The sequence below is a fragment of the Phyllobates terribilis genome, unplaced genomic scaffold (genome assembly GCF_046119375.1).
Source record: "Phyllobates terribilis strain yellow unplaced genomic scaffold, ASM4611937v1 Scaffold_1__5_contigs__length_1240528914, whole genome shotgun sequence".
Taxonomy (NCBI): Eukaryota; Metazoa; Chordata; class Amphibia; order Anura; family Dendrobatidae; genus Phyllobates; species Phyllobates terribilis.
The window spans coordinates 1,005,321,018-1,005,334,914 of record NW_027362761.1 but is presented as its reverse complement, the minus strand read 5'-3'; the positions used below and the strand labels follow the sequence as shown (position 1 = coordinate 1,005,334,914).

Genomic DNA, 13,897 nt, shown 5'->3' with positions numbered 1-13,897 from the left:
CTGATTGGATTGGTCAGCTCTCCCTGCCTGCCTATCCCTCCTTGTCTCCAAGACTATCAGAGCGGTAGCGCATCCCTCTGGCCCGCCCTTGTATCCTATTACCCTTACCTCCTTCTCTCCCTCTGTGATCTCTCTCCTGAGGACTGCAGTGAAGAGGTGAGGGGGTGCCTCACTGGGAAAGTGTAAGAGAAGCAAGCTGCAGGCGTCCATGATGCCCGGGATATGGAAAAAAGAGAAAGAGCGGAGCTGTGCCCAGAAAAACTCGCCTCTTTCACTCGTCTGGCCCGCCCTTGTATTACCTCCTTCTCTGCCTATCTCTGTGCCCCTTCACTGCAGTTCTCAGGCGAGATCATAGAGGCAGAGAAGGAGGTAACAGTAATAGGATACAAGGGCGGGCAAGAGGGATGCGCTATCGCTCTGATAGTCTTGGAGACAGGGAGGGCTTATAAATTACCGTAATTATACGCCCTATGAGACGACATACATGTATAAGACAATTCCTGACTTTTGAGAAGATTTTCAGGGGTTAAAAAGTCATCTTATATGCCGTAAAATACGGTATATATGTTTGGTATCTACGAACTGACAATGACCTGGATAATAATAATGGCAGGTCAGTTTTAGCATTCAGTGAACGTGGCAAAAAATAACAAAAAACAATTATGGAGTTGAACTATTTTTGCAATTTCACCGCACTTCGAATTTTTTTTCCAGGACACGATATGGTAAAACCAGTGATGTCGTTCAAAAGTACAACTTGTCCTCCAATTCTGGCTATTTTTCGATCCATTCAAATGGTAGTCTTATGTTTTCTTCCACGTCTCTCTGATTTTGCTTTCCATTTTAAAGCATTGGAAATCATTTTAGCTGAACAGTCTATCATTGTCTGCACTTCTTATAAAATGTACCCTCTTCAATCAACTTTTTGATCAAAGTACGCTGCTCTTCTGAACAATGTCTCGAATGACCCTTATTTTTCAGGCTTTCAAGGAGAAATGCATGTACAACATGTGCTGGCTTCACCCTTAAATAAGGGCCATCTGATTCACACCTGTTTCTTCACAGAATGATTGACCTCACTAATTGAACTCTACACTGCTATTATTTTGAACACACCCCCTTTCAATTAATTATTCTAATACACAGACTTAAAAACATGCAGATCATGAATGCTGAGTCTGTTGGTTTTCTAAGAATCCATTGCACCAACTAGTAAATTGTTTGACATGTTGTAATATAATTTATATAAAAACAGTGATTAATCTGGTTAGTTATATTTGACTGCTATTATTTTGAACACTACTGTATAAACAGGAAGTTTCTTTTCCCTGAATGAGTCTTTCCCTCTTCAATTCACCCAGCTGCTTCGCTCCTCCCCTTGTCATGTACTATTGCAGTGATGACTCATGCACGAAAAAAAAAGACTTCAAGTTTCTATATAGAGTTTAGAAGGAATCGGCTATTCTGTTTTTAATTTTGTGATGTCATAAACCTAATGGAAATATGATTGCAATATATTAATAGGATAAAAATTTGATGGGAGTGCTTCTTCAAGAAAAGAGGTAGAATTAGATGCATATTAGTAGAAAGAAGGTCCAACATGCTATAGTAGTTTTTATTAGTGGAATGCATAAAAGTACAAGGGAACAAGATAGTGGTATGACAGTTATGTGTAATATAACAATATAGGGTAAGTATAAAAAGTAAATAAAAAATTATGTCATGCTGTAATCTATGTGGGATGGCAATAGCAAAAACCTTGACAGTTGAGAAAGAAAAGGAGAAAAACCGACCATAAAGTCTAGAATGAAACTATTATTACAAAGTACATGTTTTATTTAACAAATCAGGTAAGTACAACAATGCAGAGGTGCACACACAAGATATATATAAAAATGATAAAATAATTTATAACATTAATGCTAGGTGTCATGCCAACCTAATATAGAGTCATATGTAGTAAGAAGTGTGTAAATGCAATTGCATATGGTTAAGGCATATATCAGATAGAAAATACAGACATATTAGGTATACAGTGATAATATAGATATGTAAGATGTTGTCAAGTGATGATGTATTCTGTACCTACTGTAATGGAACAGTCACGGGATCCCAGGCTGCGTGGCGCACACCCCGACGAGCCCTTTGGCGTTGACCTTCATCAAGAGGTTGATTTGTGCTATGTAGTTTGCTTTTGAAAAAGAGCTTGATGTGAACACGAAACTCTTTAAAAGCTACTAAATTGTTATTTAACTCTGGAACTGCTTCCTTTTTACAGCAGCATGGTCTACTCTGAAACACTATTCTCCTGTTTTATACTAATCAATAAACAAAAGAAGGTTTACCTTCATTTGCCGATGGGACTGCAGCAGCTGTAATATTCATGGGCTATTATCAGAGCTGTGACAATCACAATCCTTTCAGGTGAACAACTCCATAACGCCTTTCTCATCTGTACCTTTCAATATCACCCTATGTGCGCTTCTTCGACCCCCCTCTTTTCCTCTACGAGATTGGTACATTAGCACCAGGTCAAATAAGCAGCTATAATTAGCAGGTCTAAAGATGGTGACTTTTGTGTCCAGCCTCACACAGTAAACAGAAGAGCAGATCTAAATGCACATATACTGGCTAATGGGTAGGTGAGTTAACTTTAGTGTTGAGCCACCCCCATAGTGTTCGAGTTCGGTTCGTTGAACACCCGTGTGTTCGCCGAACTGTTCGTCGAACTGTTCGTCGAACACCTTTGAACACCATTAAAACCAATGGCAGGCAAACAAAAACACATAGAAACACATAGAAAACACCTTCAAAGGTGTCCAGAAGCTGACAAACTGCTCAGAAGACATAACTAACACATGGAAAAGTGTCAAGTACATATAGTCATGCGAAAAGAAAAGAGGTAGAGGAGTAAAAGGAGGGGGAGACACAGATATAGGCATGTCATGCACTTCTAAAATCAAAAAAGTGAGAAGCCGACACGGCCAGTCCGCTCCTGCCCGTGCCACCTCCGTGTCGCCGGGTTTGTGCCAGAGCCGCGGTAGACCCTGACGGCCATTCCTCCTCTCTCAATACTGGTGCCTGTCCGCTGGTGGGTCGAGCGAGCCCCCCTGCGGTGGAGGCAGCTCTAAGCTTTTCAATTTAAATTGTCTCTCTAATTTGAAGGAATACACTTTAAATCCATTTACAAGGATCTATTGGAGAGCAAGTCTCATGCCAGCAGCCGCGTAATTCCAGCTCCAGTAGCGTCCACTAAAGCTGCTGCGGTTAAAAAGCTTTTATAAGGATCGAGCTCGGCTGTCCACCGCAAGGCATCCTACTGCCAGTCCCAGCCCCTATGCCTTGGGGTGCCTCCTGATGCTCTTCACTGAGTATCCCGTGGTCCCGAAGCATTTCCTTTGAAAAAATTAAGTGTCCAAACTACAGGTGGTGTAGCTTGCTTAACAGCCGGGATAATGCGCTGACTAGCAGACACTGCTACTAGGCACAAAGAATTTCCTGGGCTAGATGCAGTTAAAAATTTGTAATTAGATACTCTCGTTGGATGCTGAGAAAGCATTCCATAGAGTCTCCTGGCACGCCAAATATTATTCTCTTAAAAAGTTTGGGGTAGGGGTCTAGGGGACCCTTTTATAGCCAAAATCACGGCCCTGTATTGCAATATGTCACCTAGGCTGAAGATAAATGGAACTGTAGCACCCTGAGGGCTCGGTTGCTACAGAGGTGTGATATCTCACTCTCAAGTAAGGATGGAGTGTGGATCAGGACCCGACACCTGCATGCATTACACCACATTGCCGTGGGGCAGGGCGACCAATATGACCCTGAGATGGGCACGACAGTCCCTGTCCCTGGCTGGAGTGGGGGGAGGGAACACTGAGGAAGGGGAACCCTGTAGTGCAGGAGCAGGGAGGAAGCAGTTCCTGGGTGCATTGAGAAGGGAGTGTAAAAGGTGGGCACTATCTTAGTTCAGTGCAGAGAAGTCTGAGCAGAAGTGACAGGGAGCAGGGGCTCTGCATGAGCTCTGCTCCGGAGGCGGGCCTAGTAACAGAGGCCCAGGCCTGGAAGAGGGAGAAGGAAGGAAGAGGAGGGGAGAAGGCTCCAGGAACGAGGATTGAAGGGATCCCAGGGGTGCGGACCGGCGAGTCGCCACCGCACGCCCGAATCCACCTGCGTGGAGGGTTCAGGCCAAAGGGGGAGACCGGTCCCCAAGACTAGAGGAGGCGGGAAATGACCCTCAGCTAGAAACCGGAGGCTGTGACATTTTATGTGGTGCAGCCCCTTGCTACACTCGCTAGGAAAGCACCACATAGGGTCAAGGAAACTGGTGCCAAGTTTACCAAGAGGAGGCCCGAGGCAGCCGGACAGAAGGGTTGGTAAGAAAGGCCAGACAAAGGACACACAAAGGGGGTCCTGTGAAGCGCTCCAAAGTTATCTGGGAGTTGTCGGAGCCCCTCACCTGGTGAGCACAGTACGACGTGGGCAGCCATTACCTGCAGACGTGGTCTGGATAATAAGAGCTGTGAGTAATGGCCCTGGACTGCATCACTGACTCCATGTCGTTACTGCTGCTGCCCTGCACCATCACCCCCATCCTCCGCATACACTGCCCTGAGGCTATACTCCTCCCGTGGGGAGTTATGCTACGCTTTGCTGCACCCACAACACCAGCCTCAGTGGTCTGCCCTGCAGCGGCAGTTCACTCGGACCGCAATCCACGGGTGGCGTAGTCGGACATTTAAACATCAAAAAAACATAAATAGTACCACCACTGGTTTGACCGCCCTGAGCCACGGAACCGGGTCACCGCCACGGAGACTACAACCACCAGCATCCACCAAAAAGGGTCCGGCTCCGGGTGTCCCAAGGCCCAGGGGGCGCGTCAGAACATTTTCATCACCTTTTATAATCACCAATGGGACAAGGCAGGGATGTCCTCTGTCCCCTCTCTTATACATCCTAGTGACGGAGCACCTGCTCTCATCAATTCGCCATAACCCCAATATTAGGTGGATTGAGGTGGGAGGCACCGAGTACAAGTGCTCTCTATTTGCTGATGATGTCCTAGTATATATCACTCAATCACATATATCCATCCCTGCTGTTATGGCTGAAATAGATCAATTTGTTACATGGTCAAATTTTAAAATCAATGCAGCGAAGTCTGAGGCCCTCGATGTCTCCCTCCCCAAATCCATACAGGATTCCATCCAGTCCAACTTTCCCTTTGCCTGGCCCTCACAGGGTATCACATACTTAGGAATTCCTATTCATATAGACCTCTCCCATCTATGTTATTTTAATTTGGGGCCCTTTATTGAACAACTCCATACAGACCACGGTTGGCAAGTTAGAACTGTAAGATTCACTACTTGAATCACTGGTGTTTTGTGGAAAAGCACATGTACACTGTGTTCCAAATTATTATGCAAAAAGTGTTTAGGAGTGATAAGGGAAGAATTTGTTTGTTTGTCAGTTAAACTCATTGATGGTGATGTGTGTCAGGGCTCTTTATATCACTGTAAGCAATTGCAGACACCTGTGCTAATTAGTTTGGCAGGTGTGTCCAATGAAAGGCAAGACTACTTAAGAAGGCTGTCCCACATTATTAGGCAGCCTACATTTTCTGCCAAAATGGGAAAGAAAAAGGATGTGTCGGCTGCTGAGAAGCAACAAATTGTGGAGTGTTTAGGTCAAGGCATGACTACAATCAACATTGTGCGATGATCAGGATGAAGTGTCTTGGCAATCAAGAAGTATGTAGCTGATTCACAGTACACACGTGTGCGTGCTGATAAGGGCAAATTGAGGACTCTTTCCTACAGGCAATTACGTCAGGTTAAAAGAGCAGCGGCAAAAAAGCCTTGTCATAGCAGCAGACAAGTTTTTAAAGCTGCTGTTGCCTCCAACGTCCCCCGAACAACAAGATGCAGGGTCCTTCAGAGGTTTGCAGCTGTGCATACGCCATCCTGTCGACCTCATCTATCAACTTCACACAAGCAGAAACGGCTCCAGTGGGCCAAACATTACATGAAGACTGATTTCAAAACTGTTTTGTTCACGGATGAGTGCCGTGCAACGCTCGATGGTCCAGATGGATGGAGTGGAGGATGGCTGGTTGATGAACACCCCACGCAAACACAGCTACAGTGCCAACAAGGTGGAGGTGGAGTAATGTTTTGGGCTGGAATCATGGGGAGAGAGATTGTCGGCCGCTTTAGGATCCCAGAAGGGGTAAAGATGAACACCATAATGTATGTGGAGTTTCTCACACAGCACTTCCTGCCATGCTTCAAGAAGAAGAACCGTGTATTCCACAGTAAGATCATTTTCATGCATGATAATGCACCGTCTCATGCTGCACATAACACATCTGCATCTCTGGCTGATATGGGCATAAAAGGGGACAAACTTATGGTGTGACCCCCATGCTCCCCTGACCTCTACCCCATTCAGAAGCTCTGGAGCATCATCAAAAGGAGTGTCTATGATGGCGGGAGGCAGTTCACATCTAAGCAACAGCTCTGGGAGGGTATTCTGTCCTCATGCAAAACAATTGAAGCAGAAACCATCCAAAACCTGACAAATTCAACGGACGAGAGAGTTCAGAAGCTCTTTTCGAACAAGGGGTCCTATGTGCAAATGTAACATCACCTAGAATAAAGTTTTGAGTTGAAAACTGTTTGATTTCAGTTTCTAATAACTTGCTGATGCTTATAATTTTAAAAATGACTATTTTTTTGGTCTTTATTAAAATTAAAAGGTTGATCGAAGAGTGTGGGGGATCTAAGAGTGTGGCAACCCAGTAGTCAGGATTACTTCGAATTCTGACAATCTGAGGGTCATGTTGCAGGTAGTGCAGCAAGAAGGCACTTATGTGTCTTGCTCATCTCGGAGCCCCAAAATTATTTTCCGGGCTAGATGCAGCTAAAAATTATTATTAATTTTAAATTTGGTGGAGATTAGTATAGATGGCCTAATAGAATCAGTACTGCACACTGCTACAAAGCCCAAATTATTTTCCAGCCAAGATACAGATAAACATGATTAGTAATTTTAAATCTGGTGGAGCTTAGTATAGATAGCCTAATAGAATCAGTACTGCACACTGCTACAAAGCCCAAATAATTTTCCAGCCAAGATACAGATAAACATGATTAGTAATTTGAAAGCTTAAAATGGTTGGTGAGGTGATTTTAACCAATCATCAAGCTTTTACTCTCCCCAGGATGACACAGGGGTAGAAAAGTCGTTTCGGATCCATGATTTGTTCATCTTCATAAACGTGAGTCTGTCTACATTATCAGTGGAGAGCCGCGTGCGCTTATCTGTCAGCACACCACCAGCAGCGCTGAACACACGTTCAGACAGAACGCTGGCTGCGGGGCATGACAAGATCTCCAAGGCGTAAGTGGCTAGGGGAGGAGTCCTGAGGAGATAATTTGCATATTCCCACTGCATTTTGGGGTAAGTGAAGAGTCTCCGCGAGCTCAAAGAACACTGGATTTTGGCTGTTGGAGCTGAAAAGAGGACATCGGTAAACCGCGCGCGCATTTTGAAGCTTTTTTTTTAAGCTTTTTTCACTGTTTTCAGAACATTAACAATAAGAACATGGAAGAGTCCAGGAGCCATTTGGTGAGCTGCATATCCTGCTACATGTTCACAGACTTGCCAGTGGAAAAGCCAAACTTCACATGCCAGAAATGCAAGCTTGTGTCCCTGTTGGAGGAAAAGTTGCGAAATCTAGAAGAGAGGTTAACTACCTTGAAAATCATTAAGGAAGGTGAAGAGTTCTTAGACAGAGCAGAATTATCTCTTCATGATTCAGAAAGAGAAGAAATTCGAACTGCACCTGACGAAACAGAGGAATGGAAGCATGTGACCCACCGAAGCAGGAGGATCGAGAGGCAGTCAGCACCCATACTGCTCAGGAACCAGTACCAGGCTCTCTCGCAGGAGCACCATGAAGAAATACAGCAAGATAAGACTTTGCCAGCAATGAATAACCTTGTAAGCCCTCAGAATCCTCCTGGATGGAGAAAGAAGAATGTTGTGAAGAAAAAACGGAGAGTGGTGGTCATGGGGGATTCCCTGTTAAGAGGAACAGAGGCTGCTATCTGCAGACCAGACATAACCTCAAGAGAAATGTGCTGTCTTCCAGGAGCAAAAATTAAAGATGTGTCTGACAGGATATCAAGACTCTTCAGACCTACAGATCACTACCCATTCCTGCTAATACATGTGGGGACAAATGACACCGCAAGAAAGGACCTGGAAACCATCTGCAGTGACTTTGAAGACTTAGGCAAGAAAGTGAAAGAATTGGGAGCGCAGGTGGTCTTCTCATCCATCCTCCCAGTGGATGGCCATGGAACAATGAGGTGGAATAAGATTCTACAGGTGAACAACTGGCTACGTCGATGGTGCCGTCAACAAGGATTTGGATTTCTGGATCACGGAATGAATTACCTATACGATGGACTACTTGCTAGAGATGGGGTGCACCTTACGAAGACTGGAAAACATGTATTTGGAAGTCGCCTTGCTACACTCATCAGAAGAGCTTTAAACTAGAACAATGTGGGAAGGGAAGCAAAAGGCCAGAAAAAGCCATACAGCTGACAAATACTATTGAGATCTCTGCTACTGGAAGTGGAAAGGAAGAACAAAGACAAAACAATTTAAATAATAAAATTATGGGAGGAAGAGAAACCAATCACAAACTAAAATGTTTTTATACAAATGCACAAAGCATGGGCAACAAACAAGGAGAATTGGAACTACTAATGCAGGAAAAGGAATATGATGTCATTGGAATCACTGAAACTTGGTGGGACGATACACATGATTGGAATAAAAGGCTAAAAGGATACAACTTATTTGCAAGAAACAGACTTGATAAACGAGGAGGAGGTGTTGCATTTTATGTTAGAAAAGCGTATATCTGCACAGAGATGGAAGCTTCAGAGACTGGGAGTTCTGTGGAAACTGTTTGGGTAAGAATACAAGGAGAGAACAACGGAAAGGACACCATTGTAGGCATTTACTACAGGCCACCTGGGCAAGCTGAAGATATGGATGAACTCTTTATGTATCAAATGACCAAGTTCTCCAAAAAATATGACGTAGTGGTCATGGGAGATTTCAACTATCCAGACATTTGTTGGGAATCTCTCTCAAGTAAAACTAACAGGTCAAGCAAATTCTTATCCTCTCTTGCTGACAACTTTATCTTCCAAAAGGTAGGGGAGAAAACAAGGGGATCTGCTACTTTGGATCTAATCCTTATAAACAGGGAGGAAATGGTTGAGGAGGTAAAGGTGGCTGGGACCCTAGGAGGCAGCGATCATGCTATTATAGAATTTTGGATAACTAGAGGAGGAAGACATGTGAAGACTCAAACTTCAAGGTTAGATTTTAGAAAGGCAGATTTTAAGAGACTCAGAAAGAGAATAGGAGGGATCCAATGGCTGGATGTCCTTAAGGACAAAAATGTCCAGGAAGGATGGGAAATTTTTAAAAATGAGATTCTCAAAGCACAATCGTTAACAATCCCGAAAAGTAGGAAGAATGGGAAGCATTTAAGGAAACCAGGATGGATGAACACAGAACTTAAACACATGCTAAAAAGAAAGAAAGAAATGTTTATTAAATGAAAAGAGGGAGGCATATCTAAAGAAGATTATAATGCAGTCTGCAGATCCTGCAGGGCACGTATCAGGTTAGCTAAAGCTGACAATGAATTAAGGCTTGCAAGAGATGTCAAAAGCAATAAAAAAGGATTTTGGGGGTATGTCAAAAGTAAAAGAAAAGTCAAAGATGCTATAGGATTTTTACAGGATGAAAATGGAGAAATGGTAAGAGAGGATGTTGAGAAGGCTGAACTTTTTAATTCCTATTTTGCATCTGTTTTCTCTCAGAAAGAAAATGTAACATCAACTGATCTTCACTGTCCTTTTAAAGGAATAGAGGAATCCAAGTTATCTGTAAACAGAAAGATTGTGAGGGAATATTTAGCTAACATAAATGAGTTCAAGTCACCAGGTCCAGATGAATTACACCCCAGAGTACTGAAGGAGATCGTAGAAGAAATTTTAGAACCACTCTCCATAATCTTTGAAAATTCTTGGAGAACAGGAGAAGTCCCAGAAGACTGGAGAAGAGCAAATGTTGTTCCTATCTTCAAAAAGGGGAAGAAGGTGGACCCAGGGAACTATAGGCCGGTGAGTCTGACTTCTATACCAGGAAAGATCTTTGAACAAATTATTAAACAACATGTATGTAAGTACATGGATAAGAATGAAGTGATTAACCAGAGTCAGCATGGGTTTGTAACTAACAAGTCATGTCAGACTAACTTAATTTCCTTCTATGACAGAATCACTGACTGGGTGGATCAGGGAAATGCTGTAGATATAGTATATCTTGACTTCAGCAAAGCATTTGACAAAGTATCTCACACCATCCTTATTGAAAAAATGACCAAGTATGCAATGGACCAGGCAACTGTTAGGTGGATTCATAACTGGCTTAGTGATCGGACTCAAAGGGTGGTTGTAAATGGCTTCACATCCAGCTGGATGAATGTCTCAAGTGGGGTACCACAGGGCTCCGTCCTGGGACCTGTATTGTTCAACATCTTTATCAATGATTTAGATGAAGGAATTGAGGGTAAACTGATTAAATTTGCTGATGACACAAAGCTAGGAGGGATAGCTAATACTAGAGAAGAGAGAGAGAGGATTCAAAAAGACCTAAATAAACTGGAGCAGTGGGCAGCAACCAACAGAATGGTTTTTAACAGGGAAAAATGCAAAGTACTACATCTGGGCAATAAAAATGAAAAAAGCATATACAGAATGGGAGGAATAGAGCTAAGCAACAGTACATGTGAAAAAGACTTAGGTATACTAATAGATCATAGACTGAACATGAGTCAACAGTGTGATGCAGCAGCAAAAAAGGCAAATACAATTCTGGGATGTATTAACAGAAGCATACAGTCTAGATCACGTGAAGTCATTATCGGTCTTTACTCCTCTTTGGTCAGACCTCATCTGGAATACTGTGTACAGTTTTGGGCACCACATTTTAAAAAAGACATAGACAAACTGGAGCAAGTTCAGAGAAGAGCGACCAGAATGGTGACTGGTCTGCAAACCATGTCCTATGAGGAACGGTTGCAGGATTTGGGAATGTTTAGCTTGCAAAAAAGAAGACTGAGAGGAGACTTAATAGCTGTCTACAAATATGTCAAGGGCTGTCACATTGTAGAAGGATCATCTTTATTCTCATTTGCACAAGGAAAGACTAGAAGCAATGGGATGAAACTAAATGGGAGGAGACACAGATTAGATATTAGAAAAAACTTTTTGACAGTTAGGGTGATTAATGAGTGGAACAGGCTGCCACGAGAGGTGGTGAGTAGTGTTGAGCCACCCCCGTAGTGTTCGGGTTCGGTTCGGTTCGTCGAACACCGGGATGTTCGAGGAACTGTTCGTCGAACTGTTCGTCGAACACCTTAGAACACCGTCGAACACCGTTAAAACCAATGGCAGGCAAACAAAAACACATAGAAACACATAGAAAACACCTGCAAAGGTGTCCAAAAGCTGACAAACTGCTCAGAAGACACTCTCTTTAAAAAAGCCAGCCGGCAAATTCAGCAGCGGCATACACCGGTACCCGACAATTTAGACAAGAAGGAATAGAGCATCACACATAGATTAGATAGATAGAAACATGTCAGTCACACATATAAGAAGCACAGTGACAGTGTTGGTTACTGCACTTGTCATTTAGTGTAAAGGATTTATTAAAAAAAATATTAGTGTTTTCATGCACTGTCTCTTTAAAAAAGCCGGCCGGCAATTCAGCATCTGTACCCGACAATTTAGAACAGAAAGAATAGAGCTTCACACATAGATTAGATAGATAGAAACATGTCAGTCACATATATAATAAGTACAGTGACAGTGTTGCTTACTGTACTTGTCATTTAGTGTAAAGGATTTATTTAAAAAAATAATAGTGTTTTCATGCACTGTCTCTTTAAAAAAGCCGGCCGGCAATTCAGCAGCGGTACCCGACAATTTAGAACAGAAAGATAGAGCATCACACATAGATTAGATAGATAGAAACATGTCAGTCACATATATATGAAGTACAGTGATAGTGTTGGTTACTGTACTTGTCATTTAGTATTAAAATAAAGGATTTATTATTAAAAAAATTGGCGTGGGGTTCCCCTTAATTTTAGGCTCTAGCGGAGGTTAAGCAGACGGCTGGGGCAGATGTTTGAAGCCTGGGAAGGGGGTAATACCCACGGAGCTTCCCAGGCTACTAATATCAGCCCCCAGCTGAATACATAGCCTTTACTAGCTATTAAAATGGGGGACCCCCCAAAAAAAATGACGTGGGGTCCCCCCTAATTTAATAGCTAGCAATGGCTAGGCAGACAGCTGGGGGCTGATATTAATAGCCCAGGAAGGGAGCCATGAATATTGGCCCCCTCCCAGGCTAGAAACACCAGCCGTCAGCCGCCCCAGAAATGGCGCATTCATAGGATGCGCCAATTCTGGCACTTAGCCTCGCTCTTCCACGCTTCCCTGGTGCGGTGGCAGGGGGTAATAGGGTTGGGGTTGATGTCAGCTTATAATGCCAGCTGACATCAAGCCCAGGTTAGTAATGGAGAGGCGTCTATAAGACACCCCCATTACTAACCCCATAGTCAAAGTTAAAAAAAACACAAACACCCAGAATAAAGTCCTTTAATTGAAATAAAGACACAATCCTTTATTGTTCTAAATTAAACCATACTTACCATCACGCCCATTCCAGCTGAAGCCAACGATCTCCTGCAATAAAAGAAAAATAATAAAGCAACCTCATCCTTACCTTTCCATGGTTCCCACGACAGCTTCAGCTCTGCTACATCGAGATGACAGGCTGGACCGCAGCAGAACGCTGCCATCCAGCCTCTCATCCCGCAGACAGTGAGAAGCGCAGGCTTGCTTGCGCTGCTCAGCGTCTCTCTGTGACGACATCCAGATGAGCCGAGTTCATGTCCAATGAACTCGGCTCACCTCATGCACGTCACTGACAGCGTGGGAAGATTCTCACGCTGAAGCGCTGATTGCAGGAGAATTTTCCCACGCTGTCAGTGACGTGCAGGAGGTGAGCTGAGTTCATTGGACATGAGCTCACCTCATGCACATCACTGACAGCGTGGGAGAATTCTCCTGCACTCAGCACTTCAGCGTGAGAATTTTCCCACGCTGTCAGTGACGTGCATGAGGTGAGCCGAGTTCATTGGACATGACCTCGGCTCATCTGGATGCCGTCACAGCGAGACAGTGAGGAGCGCAAGCATGCCTGCGCTTCTCAGTGTCTGCGGGATGACAGACTGGATGGCAGCGTTCTGCTGCGGTCCAGCCAGTCATCTCGATGTAGCAGAGCTGAAGCTGTCGTGGGAACCATGGAAAGGTAAGGATGAGGTTGGTTTATTATTTTTCTTTTATTGCAGGAGATCGTTGGCTTCAGCTGGAATGGGTGTGATGGTAAGCATGGTTTAATTTAGAACAATAAAGAATTGTGTCTTTATTTCAATTAAAGGACTTTATTCTGGGTGTTGTGTTTTTTTTAAATACTTTACTAGAAATTCATGGCGGTCATGTCTAATACTGGCGTGACCCCATGAATTTTGGGCTTGGGGCCAGCTGATAATACCAAGCTGGCCCTAACCCCTTTATTACCCAGTGAGCCACCGCACCAGGGCCCTGGATGAGTTGGGTACAGCGCCAGAAGATGGCGCTTCTATGAACGCGCCATTTTCCGGGGTGGCTGCGGACTGCAATTTGTAGCGGGGTGGGGGCCCAGAAAGCTTGGGCCTCCCTGC

General features: G+C 43.8%; 1 protein-coding gene across 2 annotated transcripts in view; it reads left to right on the top strand.

Moving 5' to 3' along the window:
• GALNTL6 (polypeptide N-acetylgalactosaminyltransferase like 6) overlaps positions 1–13,897 on the top strand; it is a 3,351,701-nt gene that overhangs the window by 1,848,598 nt on the left and 1,489,206 nt on the right. The gene's annotated exons all lie outside the window — the stretch shown is intronic.